At 47.3% G+C, this 12,918-nt stretch overlaps 1 long non-coding RNA gene across 3 annotated transcripts; it reads left to right on the top strand.

The window, feature by feature from the left end:
• Position 1: 1 nt before the first annotated feature.
• On the top strand, positions 2-12,612 carry LOC136514132 (uncharacterized). 3 transcript variants are annotated; one of them, XR_010773542.1, is made up of 6 exons: positions 2-285; positions 6,076-6,164; positions 6,334-8,394; positions 11,397-11,692; positions 11,778-11,870; positions 11,950-12,612. It is a non-coding gene; the product is annotated as an uncharacterized lncRNA (long non-coding RNA). The 3 variants fall into 3 exon arrangements; XR_010773543.1 differs by having other exon boundaries at positions 6,249-8,394; XR_010773541.1 differs by having other exon boundaries at positions 6,076-8,394.
• The last annotated feature ends 306 nt before the right edge of the window (positions 12,613-12,918 follow it).

Below are 12,918 nucleotides of genomic sequence, written 5' to 3'. Positions count from 1 at the left end.
CTCGTTGCGCTCCCTCGGGAAATGCCCGATCCGCTAGCGAGGCGGCGCGGCTCACCGGTGAGAGTCGTCAAGGCAGCTAGGCGACGAGACGACGCAGCTCCCTCCCGTCCAATCCACCGGCAACGCAGCACTGCGCGCAGCCAAGCACAGGGCCGCTCCAACCAACCACGACGACAACTGGCATGGCGAGCGGAGTAGTGCGCGGGCTCCAGTGCCACCGCCTCCGCTCTCCTTTCTGGTGAGATGCCCGGCTGCGGTGGACCTTCGCCGGCTCATTTTCAAGAGGTGCGCACAATCCCATCCCTGAGCTGCAGCCTGACCTTAACGGAATGAAGGCCCTGCAGCCTGAGCTACACACGTGATGAAGCCCGAGCTTCTCCACGCCACTGTCTTGTAGATGCAGCCCAAGCTCCTCATGCGCCCACAAGGTGCTCGATGGAGTGCCAAGCACGAATCTTAGAAGCTCTATATAGTTCTTTACTTCTATTGCACATAACCATTTTGTTTCTTTTGCCGATTCTTACTTGCAAGTTCGTAATTACTGGGTTTCTATTTCCTTTCCTTTATTTATATCTAGCTATTAGTTTAATGCTTGACTGCTTTACGCTGGATAGTAGTAGTAGATGTACATAAGTACATAACCTCTTTTTGGAGGCTATACGGTCAGATTTTCAGAGGCTTGGACTGGACAAGATGCATTGTGTTAGCAGCACACACTCTGGATGATAGAACACAGATCGATCCAACACAATCACAATAAGCACAGGTACTATGATCCCATACAATATGAGATAGAATCTGGGAGAAGGTAGCAAACAGGGGAATCGATGCTAGGAGGAAGATCCTAAAAGGTTCTAGAAGGTACTGGAAGTAGGAAATCTAGGTACAAGAGTGAGAGGCTTCGAAAGGAAGAAGAACAGTAGAAGGTAGAAGGAGATGGAAGTCTTCTGAATAATTCTTCGATGCCTACTCTGCTCCTGCTCTCTTGCCTTTGTAGGCTTCCATCCAGGCAGAGTTTGAACTGGGCTCATGCGACGGCCTAACCATAGCAAGTCCAGGCCCACGTGACGGCCCAGCCATAGCTGATCCCTAACATTCCCCTCTACTTGAGATTCGGCTTGCCCCCAAGCCGATGGAGAAGTATGGAAGCACTGGGATCCCAAGCAAACTGCAGAAACTCGTGTTCTGTATACAGACTCTGACCAATGCATAGAGCTCTTAAACTGCAGATATGCTCTGTGGAAGCACCAGCCCATTTTTGTTGCCTTGACTCTAGTGGGAATATGCATACTAGCCATGCCGATTCCAGATGCCAGGCTGATGTTTCAGGTATCTTCTGACCAAAGACATCCACTATCTGAGAGGGCTGCAGCTTCATGGTTTCTTGTTGAAGTGGTACATGCCATGGGGGCTTCTAGATCTGACCAGGCTGGCACATGACAGAGAACCTCTCAAGCATATCAAACAACGGCCATTGTACATGCCCTAGCTCAACAGCATAAATTGTCAACCTCAGTTCTGCAGGTGGTGGCCATGGTTGGTGTTGATAGTCTCTCTGCACCCACGATGGCCACAAAGACATGCAACCAGAAGCAAAGATAGAAACATAATCTCGCAGCCATAGCTCATTATGGACCATGTATGATAGAGTACGCTTGGACATCACCAGCAAAACAGAAAGCACCTTCTCCTGGCTGCATCCATAGAAATTTGGTACCACATAAAGGACACGTAACGGCATGTGAAAAACTGCACGAGGATTTAACAATTTGCCCTGATGCTGAACTGAAACCGGAAAATGCTCCATATCAGCAGCAGAATTCTCATGCATAAGGATTGGCCACACAAGGATTTGCACCACGCTTCCGCTACTTTGCACAGCAAACCAACAGAAATAGAACGGCGACCATAAACCAAAACAAAGCTGTGTGGAGTCCGCAAGCATGGTATTAACTGAGAGTGATGTCTTCAAGTGCACAGGGGCTGCATAACCACAGAAAAATGGCCAAGGGATTGGACTGAGATGGGCTGCATCACCCTTGATCTCAAACAACATAAATGGCGACCATGGCGCTTTGACTACCACTGGAGCTGAGAACGGCACCGGGCACTGAATGATCAATTTCCCAAACACCCTCTGAACAACATGAAGCGGAACAGCAGCACCATCAACTGAGTATGCATGGGCGAGATTAGCAATGAAATACCTTGGCTGGTTATGCTTTGCAACGTCCTGGAATACCACAATAGCAGGCCCAAGGGTGGAGCGTAAGTCGATGACAAAGGTAAACTCTTCTGCTGCTTCCACTAGCTCAGGTATGGAAGGGAACGCCAGCGCCGCAGCAAGGATCGACGAAGGAGCCGGTGCAGTTGTCACTGACTCAGGGGCGCACCCGGCATGGTTGTGACCTGGTGTCGAACACCATGAGGGCGATTTTTGTGCGAGCTCGCCAGGAACAACCTGGGTAACAGCAGGCCGTGGCTTCTGGAGCTCTGCCAGGGGACGAAGCACTCTCCCCTTCCCATGGTTGTTGTCGCTCCAGCGGAGCATCTCCTCCTCCCAGAGCGCTCCGATGGGGACGTCGACGAAGCTGCTGTCGTCGGTCGGGTAAATCGTCGAACATATGGCCTGCGCTATCCTCGCAGCCAACACCCAAGCCAGCAGCCCACCACCTGCAGCCCCCACAGCATCGGCACGGAGCGTGGCAGCCGCGGGGGGTGCCTGGCCATCACGACCGACGGCTCGGTCGAACGGCGCGTCGAAGTGGGTGACGCCGGACTCCGGGTCGTCGTCGAGGGAGCCATCATAGCCACCGAGTGGGGTGGCACGGAGCACACACATGACGGGGCCGAGGCAGACAAAGTGGAGAAGGCCGGGGTCATAGGGCGCGAAGTCATCGTGGAGCCGCTGTATGTTCACGCCGACGAAGACGCGGCTGCTGGCACCCATCTCCTTGGCGCGGATGATGGGGCGCCGCTCCTGCTTGGTGCATGCGACAAGGAAGAAGGGCTGCGTCTCCATCTGCACCAGCGACACGGATAGGGAGGCGCAGAGAGGCCGCCAGCGGCGGGACAACACCGCCGTGCGCGCGGCATCCTTAATGGGGAGGCGAGAGACAATGTCGCGGAGGAGCACATCTGGAAGGAGGCTGAGGCGGTCGAGGTCGACGATGTCATCGAGCGCGGTGGCTAGGCGGTGAGGTCTCTCCGCGGCGTCGAGCATTGGAGCGGGCTCGTGGACGATGTCGAGTAGCGCGACGGGGACGGTGGAGGTAAGGCCGTGTTCGTTGCGGATCTGGGCGGAGCCGAAGACATCGATGGCGGAGAGGTCGAGGTCGCGCTCCTCCGGGTCGTGGGCAGGCTGCTCGAACAGCCCTCCCCAGTTGTCCGGGACCACCTCGGCGTCGGACGCGAGCTCGAGGGAGATGTCGGCGACTTCAGCATCGTCGGTGATGGTGCACACGGATGCTCCAACGTCGACGGCGAGCTGCTCCGGGCAGGCGAGGTCGGAATCGCGCACGGAACCGAGGCTCGATGACTTGGAGCCGCGGGGTAGCGCGATGGTGACCTTCTGGACGGCGTCGGGCGGGGCGTCGAGCGGCGCGTCGGGGTCGGTCGGGGTGACGAGCGCGTCCACGGGTCTGGCGCCCGAGTCGTCGTCGCAGGAGGAGGGAGCGCGTCCGCGTGCGGGCTGCTGCAGCCTGGCGAATAGCCGGTCGAAACGAGCATCGGACTCGTCGAACCTCCTGCAGATCGCGTCGAGGAGGAACTGGGTAGAAGGAGAGATCTCGGTAGGGGGATTCATGGTGCTAGACCGAGAATCGACTGTCTCTGATACCAATTGTTAGCAGCACACACTCTGGATGATAGAACACAGATCGATCCAACACAATCACAATAAGCACAGGTACTATGATCCCATACAATATGAGATAGAATCTGGGAGAAGGTAGCAAACAGGGGAATCGATGCTAGGAGGAAGATCCTAAAAGGTTCTAGAAGGTACTGGAAGTAGGAAATCCAGGTACAAGAGTGAGAGGCTTCGAAAGGAAGAAGAACAGTAGAAGGTAGAAGGAGATGGAAGTCTTCTGAATAATTCTTCGACGCCTACTCTGCTCCTGCTCTCTTGCCTTTGTAGGCTTCCTCCTTCTACCTTCTCCTGCTCTCTTGCCTTTGTAGGCTTCCATCCAGGCAGAGTTTGAACTGGGCTCATGCGACGGCCTAACCATAGCAAGTCCAGGCCCACGTGACGGCCCAGCCATAGCTGATCCCTAACACATTGTCCAAAAGTATACTGCAAATGGAATAGCTGAGGGCACAATTTTCAGAAAAAAAGATTTTACTGTTTAATGCAAGGTTCAGTTTTCTTATAGCTAAATCAATCAGTTAGCTAATCCAGAGAAATCTAGCACTTTGTCTCCACATTTACTTTGCAACTATTTGTGCTGTCAGATCATATTACAATGGCTTCAGAACGAAAAAAATCCATATATAGTGGCAGTGCAGCTCAGTTTTCTTTTTACGATGTTTCTAGAGTCTGCACAACACTATAAGTATCTTTTGAAGATATAGGATGATTGCAAAAAACTTGGGCATCACTTTATTCAGTTAATAGAACAGGACAACAGGTCCCTTCAAAGAAATTTTGCGTGGGATTTGGCAATCCTTTTATGCCTAGCTTTAGTGCTCTCAACAGCCCATAGTATCAGCTTCCTTATTTTCCAATACTAGCATAAATCTAGCATGCTTTGTTTAAATACATTTGTTTGTAAAATATGTCGATAATCAGCAAGAGGCAAAACATAAGGCTGTCGAGTGCCTCAGATAGCAACTACTTTACCAAATGCCAATGATTCTGCTGTGCACTGCTCCTGTTCAGCATCTTTGCTATCATGCATTGGTATGGTAAAAGTCAAATTAATCCATCCCTCTCCATATCTATGGAAAATGTTGTAAGATTGAATTTGGAGTTAAAATGGCCATATGCTTATAAGCTTATTGCAGCAGAAAAATAATCTCTTTTGATCCTAGATTATATTTCTCATCCGCTACTCATTTTTTCATAAAATAGTTGATCAAATCCGTTGGAAGATTATGTCATCAATGAAACAAACAATTAGAAAGTTAAATATTTCTTTTTTTTGTAAAAAACGATCCATCCTCTTGCCTATTTGTGTACAAGAATTTACTGCTTTTGGTAATGTCACAAAACCAAGGTTATATGGTTCTTCCAAATACTCTTCTCTACAGCACAAACTCAAAGCTCCAGTATTTTCATGAAAGCCAAAACTCAGACCCTCAGTTTGATCTATGTGAATAAATAAATCATTATGCTCCCATCAAGCTATTATAATTATCCTATTTCAAAATTGGCCTCAGATTTTATTCATTTAGCAGCTTCATGAAATATACTGATATGATTAAAGGTTATGGACTATTGAATATTTTCCCTGATGGTACCTGTTCAATGCATGAGGTAAGTTTTAGTTCTTTCCATAATATTAGTTCTTCTGTACTACTATCAACAAACCTCTTCATTGATGCCAGCTCTAAATTTTATGGTTTAAACTATCGATCTAAGAAACTACGGACATATTGTTTTTACTTTTCCATATACTTAGGCGTTCAAACTGTTACATCTAAATTTTGAAATAAATAAATTTATTTTTATCTACATTTCATCAATATGTACATACAGCCTATATCATTATGTTGAACCTTTCTACTTTGAAAGCAAACAAGATTGCGTGGAATAGTAGATTGATTGATCGAGAGGGATGCTTTACATATATATAGGGAGAGGAGATCTTGAGGTTTATAGAAACAACACCAATCAAGATCTCCTCAAATCTCTAACCAAATCAATCAAGGGCCGGCCGGCTATAACAGCCTAACGCTGGACCCACACAAACGCATAACACGCTACTGTCTAACATACTTTGTTAATAACAAAACATTGATGCTTGCTAAAAGAACAGATTACAGAGCCCGAAATTCAGCTCAAGACAATGTTTCATGCCTCCTTTAGGTCTAACCTGTTCCATTACATATCTTTGTCTGATATGTGTGGCTCAGGGTGAAGATGCACGGCAATACCCTGTAGCCTCACAGCCAATGAAGCTACCTGCAGTAGGACATTATAAACTTCATAGGAGATGGTGCAGGTTAGAAAGGAGCCAACATTCCTGTTTATATGTTTTTAAAGTTTTGTTCAAATTGCCATTTATCATAGCACCGTTGTGTCGTAGGAAAATATGAGGGTGGCTCAGAACATTTGGTCTATTAAGATGAGTAGATGACTGCCTTGTCTTGCTCAATTGATACTCAATACAGATCGCCACGGAGTTATAAATCCGAAACAGAAAGGAGAGAGGCAAACACCAGCGAAGGGATAAGGTCATAAGGACGTGAGCGCCCTGGGCCACGCATCATGGACTGCCACAGTGAATATTCATAGCAGTTAGCAGCAGTGATCCATGTTACCCTTTCCTAAATGAACTATTCTAATATTTTTATATGTAGTACTTTATTGAGCTCTAGCATTTCAATTTATGTAGTCATCACTACAAGAACAAAAGATGGTACCTCGCTCCAAAAATTACTCCATATTTTTCGCATACCAATAATAGCCTCAAAAAGACATCAGTGAGCATTTTGGACAGCTACAGACATCCACAGGCTGCTTTACTATAGCAGCGGCGCAGCAAAGCTGCGCCTGTTTTCTAGTATGAAGTGAATCTTCAGTAACAAAATCAGATTTTTGTCGTCATTTCAGTCATTCAATCATGACTGAATGTAGAATGCAGACTACAGAAATGTCCAGAAACTCAATAAAGACTAAATGTGAGATATTCAGGCTTTTATAGTCCGGGTTATGTCTGCGCCCCTTGTTTCGCTCTCTGGATTCACTTGCAGAGGCAGAGAGACTAATGGTTTAATTAACAGAAGGATTCTCTCCAAATACAGTATCAGTACCGTCATAAAAATATATATGAAAAAAAATTCTTCAACCTACAAATAATTCCTAAGTGAATTTCCCATCAAGTCGACTGCCGTGGTTTACTCATTAAGAACAGATTAGACTACCTCAACCATCACACACATACCAGTGTCTCTGCACCTCTGCTTTCCGAGCCTAGCTTACACGATATTCAGTTTTTCAAAAGGTGCAGTACAACTTGACTGTAGCCTAGATATTTAGTCCAGAATAAAAAATTAACCCAACGGTACAAATAGGCCAAATTTATTATGTAGATACTGTCAGAGGCCATGGCAACCTACCACCAAGGGATATAAAAGTATGACTTAAACTCTATCCCTAACTCTCAATTACAACTCAAAACCAATTAATTTATAACTAAACCGTACCCATATGTTCGACATATACATAACTGACACCTTTTACTTTGTTAGAGTATCTCCAACAGACTGAACATCTCGTTTTCCTAAAATTTTGAGATAAAGGAATCTCAAAATATAGGAATTGGGTGTTGTATCAGTTCCTCTTTATTCCTCTCCTGAAACATGGGACCTACATGTCAGCAGGTTAGTAGTCTCTCTCTTTTCCTTCTCTCCACTCTTCTCTGACAACGATGCGACAGCGCGAGTGCAGCCTGACGATGCGTGTACGTGGAGGACGAGCACGGCCAACAGCGAGGCGATGTGAGAGGAAAGCAGCGCGGCAGACGGCGAACAGCTGGCACTGGAGCGCAACGGGCGGTGGCTGAGGCCTGGTGACTGACCAACGACGTGTGGTAGAAAAAAGGCCTGTGGTAGGCAGGAGAGGAATTATTTTTATTTTTAATATTTTTTTAAACTATTTTTAAAACTGATACTATTTAATTTTTTTTAAATCTAACACTTTTGGACGCGCCATTTAGCACGGCGCGGCGAAACAACTCTTCCGCGCCATGCATGGCGGCGCGGCAGGGGCGCCAACGTGGCAGCGACCAGGGCCGCTGACCGGTGACGTGGCGAGCTTTGCCGCGCCGCCGATCAGGGCACGTCGGGACTGCCGCGCCATGCATCATGGCGCGGCAACCCCTTGTTCAGGCCTGCGGCCCCCCGGCCTCGCTCCCATCTCTCTCTCACGAGAGCCGTTTCAAGCAGAGCTGCCGCCGCGCCACTCTACCGCCCTGCCCGTCGCTGCACCACTCCACCGCCCTGCCCGCCGCGCCGGCACGCTCCCGGCGCCGCCGCTGTGCCGGCCACGCCACGCCCGCCGGCCGCGAGGACGAGGACGAGCACACGCTGCTGCCGCGAGGACGAGCGCCGCCGCGTCACGCCCGCCGGCCGCGAGGACGAGCACACGCTGCTACCACGAGGACAAGCGCCGCCGCTGTCACGAGGACAAGCGTCGCCGCTGCGAGGACGAGAGCACGCTGCTGCCGCAAGGTACTCCCCTTGTGTATTTGTTGATTGAATCGACATTGTTAGTATAGTAAGTTAGTACAATAAGTAAAGTTAGTATAGTTAGTAAAGTTAGTTAGTTTAGTTAGTACAGTTAGTGAGTCTAGTTAGTTATTGTATTTAGTATAATTAGTTGTTGTAGTTAGTCTTGTATAGGTGTTAATATTAGATTAGTTAGTATAGTTATAGTTATAATAGGTATTAATATTATTATGGATAGTACATAAATGACTTGATGAAGTTTTTTGAAATGCTTTTATAGATGGATTGTTGTGTTAGAGTTTTTTTACGGAGAAAGTGTTAGGAGAGAAGATGGTATGTTTGAGGATATGGTAGAAGAATTGGAATGGTTTGATGAACCTCCAAGCTTCAACGACCTTTGTGTCCGTTTGAATGCAAAGTTTGGCGATGATTTCACACTGAAGGGGAGGTTTGATACTGGGAAGACTATGACACACTCTGTCCTGATGCCCTTGCGCGACCCTGCTCACCGGTCCCGCTATATTAGGGTGCTCCAAGGTTCCAATGTGCCCATGGCTGAGGTGGTGGTGGAAAATGGGTACAGGATACAGGGTGTCTTGGACAGTCCGTCCATTAACGGTGTTGGAGGCAATGAGCAAGAATTGGGGGTCGAAGGGGAAGCAACTCAGGGTAACATGGATTTGGACAGTCAGTTGATGCAGGAGCAGTTTCATTCAAGTCAAGTAGGCTACATAAGCAATGACTTCGATGTGAACGAGTTCGAACTGAAAGAGAAGAGCAAGAGGAGGAGGACAGGATCGGTGATGTAGTTAGCAGTGATTCAAACGATTCAAATGATGACCAGGGAGATAGACATGATATGCCCACACCGGTTGATGCCATGCCAGTACCTGTTCATGGTATGCATGCTATCCAGCCTCAGGGTAGACTAGTCACAGTTTTGCAAGCATATGATATCCCCTATGATTAATGGGGCAGAATTAGCGAAGCACAGCAGTATGTAACACCACCACCTTACACTACGACTGAGCTTGAGCAACTAAGGTCGATGAACGTACCTTTCAGGGGCGTTCCAAACTATAGGGATGTCAGCATGACGGATATGGCAGTTTGTAACACCGGTCTCTAGATGTGTAGGAAATCATTGTATGACCATGAGAAAGAAATCCTTAGGAAGGGGATGATATTCAATACAATGTCAGAGATGAAGCTCTTCCTTTAGGACTATGCTGTGTATCATCATAGGCCGTACAACGTCACTCATTCGGACCAGGAGTTGAGGTACCACGTGATATGCAAAAACGGTTGTATGTGGAGGTTAAATGCACGAAAGAGACAGAGTGATGGCAAGTGGAGGATAAGTAAAGTAGTCGAACCCCACACTTGCCTAACAAATAGTGGGAAGAAAAATCATCAGCAGCTCACTGCATGTTACCTTGCCCGTCATATATTGGGGCTCATTGATGACAATAACGACATTTCGGTGTCTTCTTTATAACAGTCTATATCTGGATTCGTTAAGTATGATGTGAAGTACGGAAAGGCTTGGCGTGCTAAGCAAATTGCCCTAGCAATTCGTTGGGGTAGTTGGGAGGAAGCGTACAACAGGGTGCCCCACATCTTATGTGCAATGCATTACTACAACCCTGGCTTGAAATGGTTTGTGGATACCGGAGGGATGTATTTTCAGGACCCGTTAAGGCATGTCCTCTATAGGGTGTTCTGGTCGTTCGCATAAACGAAACATGCATTCCAGTTTTGTCATCCAGTCGTACTTGTTGATGGCACTTTCCTGACAGGAAAGTATAGGGGCACCTTGATGATGGCTGTTGTTGTTGATCCTGAGGACCAGATAGTACCCATGGCTTTTGCTTTGGCAGAGGGAGAGAACAATGAATCGTGGTCATGGTTCATGCGGCTTCTACGCGTACAAGTGCTTGGCCCATCTCGCACTATATGTTTGATCTCGGACCGTCACCCAAGGCTTCTTAATGCTGCAGCTGAGCATATAGATGGGTTCCCGCCTCTAGTGCACAGATGGTGCATGAGACACTTTGCCACTAATTTCTAGCGGCGTCAGAGGAAGAAGGAGGTATGTGACAAGGTAAAGGCTTTATGTTGTGTATGTACAGAACACCAGTTCAAGGAGACAAAGAGAGAACTAGACAAGATGGTAAATGAAGCGGAAAATGCCTGGTTAGAGGCGTAGATGGAACAGAAGACTCAATGAGCGTTAGCACATGACGAGGGGGGTTTCAGGTATGGCATCATGATCACTAACTCCTCGGAGTATTTCAACCGTGTATTCACCAGAGTTCGATCGTTGCCTGTGTCTAGAATTGTTGAGTTCTCCTTTCATAAGTGCAACGAATATTTTATCAAGAGGTGGAAACTTGCACAGAGAAATATAGCTGAGCAGGGGCGTTTTGGAAAGGCCGGAGCAGAATGTTTGAAGGATGCCGAGGAATTGGCCAAGCAGCACACCGCCGAGCCATATGGACCCCGCCGCCATATCTTTAGTGTACGGGGCAAGGGTGGCACAAGCTTGGGCGGCGAACATTATGGTGGACGAAACTATCGAGTTGATCTTGAAAAAGTAGAGTGCAATTGCAACGTCCCTCAGATCATGCATGCCCCTTGCTCTCATATGATCACGGCCTGCAGGGTTCATGGGTATAACTATGAGGATGGCCAGTCGGTGTTGTTGCTTTTTTATTATTCAAAAAACCTAACTGTAGTTACCTAACTTTTAGGTGAATTGATGTCCTTGGTCCAGATTCGAGCTAGAGGGGTACATGAGTCCTCGCACTGAGGAAGAGTTAGATGAGTGGCTTTTTAACGGGCCACTAATTTTCTTCCACGTGGTCGAGATGCACTACCCTATAAGGGTGTATAGGCAGTTCAAAAGATTGCAGTCATGCCCACCGCCGCTGTACACAACTAAAACATAATAATTTAGCAGTCATATGCATACATACAACCACTAACTTACGTTAAACTTGTAGGTACAATCAAAGGAACAGGTACAAGGAGAAGAATTGGGTCGTGACGCATGCCCCGTTCATCCACAAATGGCCCAGTCGGCAAAGGGTCTTGATCGCTAAGATACCGTCGCACGACCAACGCAACTTCAACAGCTACCTCCAATGGTTGCATAGGAGTACCCGCACACATATACAGGCCCCCCTACACTAACAGGCCAATTGATGAGGACGAAGACGAGGATGACATCGTTGATGCATACGACGAGGCGACAAGGATGGAGACACAGCTTCAGAGAGCCCCGCTACAGAGATACGTGGTAAGAAATTTGAATTTCAATACAACTGCACATCGGCGTTCCTATGAATTGTAGTGATACGAACTTAGCTTGCTTGTGTATGCAGGCATCATAGTTGACAAGTCTGTCCAGTGAAGCAACCGTGCGACTTCACGAGACCAGAGGGGAGCCGCACGACATTCTACACGTCTTTGTCGATGTACGTTCTATTCTCAAAGCCATGACAGTGGTTAAATGGTTTACATGACTCATTCATCCGTGTTTTCTTTTTTTTGTAGAAAGTGAGGAGGAGCTGCAAGAAGCTGGCATAGAAGCTCAGCTGCGTGGATACTCCATGGGAGATGCCCTATGACCCGGACCTGTCTAGTTCTTTACGCTCGAGCACTATGCCTACACGAGCAGGTTCCTCCGACATGACGGCTGATGGGGCCTCTTATGTTCGTACTCTCGGCAATCGAGGCAAGGGTCCTGTGGAGCGCGATGTTGTGGAGGACGAGGATGAGGAGGACGAGGAGGAGGACGAGGAGGAGGACTATGATGAGATTGTGATGTGTCGGCTTGGTGATGCATCATTTCCTACACAGTTCGATGAACATGTACTTGGAACAACCCTTCGCCATATACGTCACACTTACTTAAATATTATAAGTAATGATGCCTATATTGTAATTGCAGGGTCCTAGTTACAGTTAGTAGTACCGTTGGGTGCACCGCCTGTCGGACCGTACCGACGTTGGGTTCACCCCTAACGTGCTGCCTTCACGTCCGAAGAGGCAGTGACGTCTGCGGTACACATATACTCCTGGGTCATAGGAGTTCTTTAGGATGACATGATGCACTTGTACTCGAACACCCATATACTGATGGAACATGTAGTATGTCGAGTAATATCAAACTTATGTATTGATGAACTTGTGTCGTAGTTATGACTTGCTGAACTTATGTCGAACTTATGATAAACTTGGGACATGTACAAGTTAGTATTGTAATATCATTTTTTGTGGCGAAAGTTTTATGATATAACACAGTGTCCGTTACAAAAATTAAACAGTGTTTGTTACATGGGTACAATACATAAATAGTTCAAATGAAACACAATGCAGCACCGAGAAAGTTCTACTACGATACAAATACCAAATCTAAAATATTGAACTAGCACACCTGTACCAATCCTCAGTCTGAAACATACTAAGTAAGCAACTCGTCATCTGAGTACCAGTCCTCTACCACAACCTTGTTGCTGTGGC

The sequence above is a fragment of the Miscanthus floridulus genome, chromosome 16 (genome assembly GCF_019320115.1).
Source record: "Miscanthus floridulus cultivar M001 chromosome 16, ASM1932011v1, whole genome shotgun sequence".
Lineage (NCBI taxonomy): Eukaryota > Viridiplantae > Streptophyta > Magnoliopsida > Poales > Poaceae > Miscanthus > Miscanthus floridulus.
This window is presented reverse-complemented; position numbering and strand designations above follow the sequence as displayed.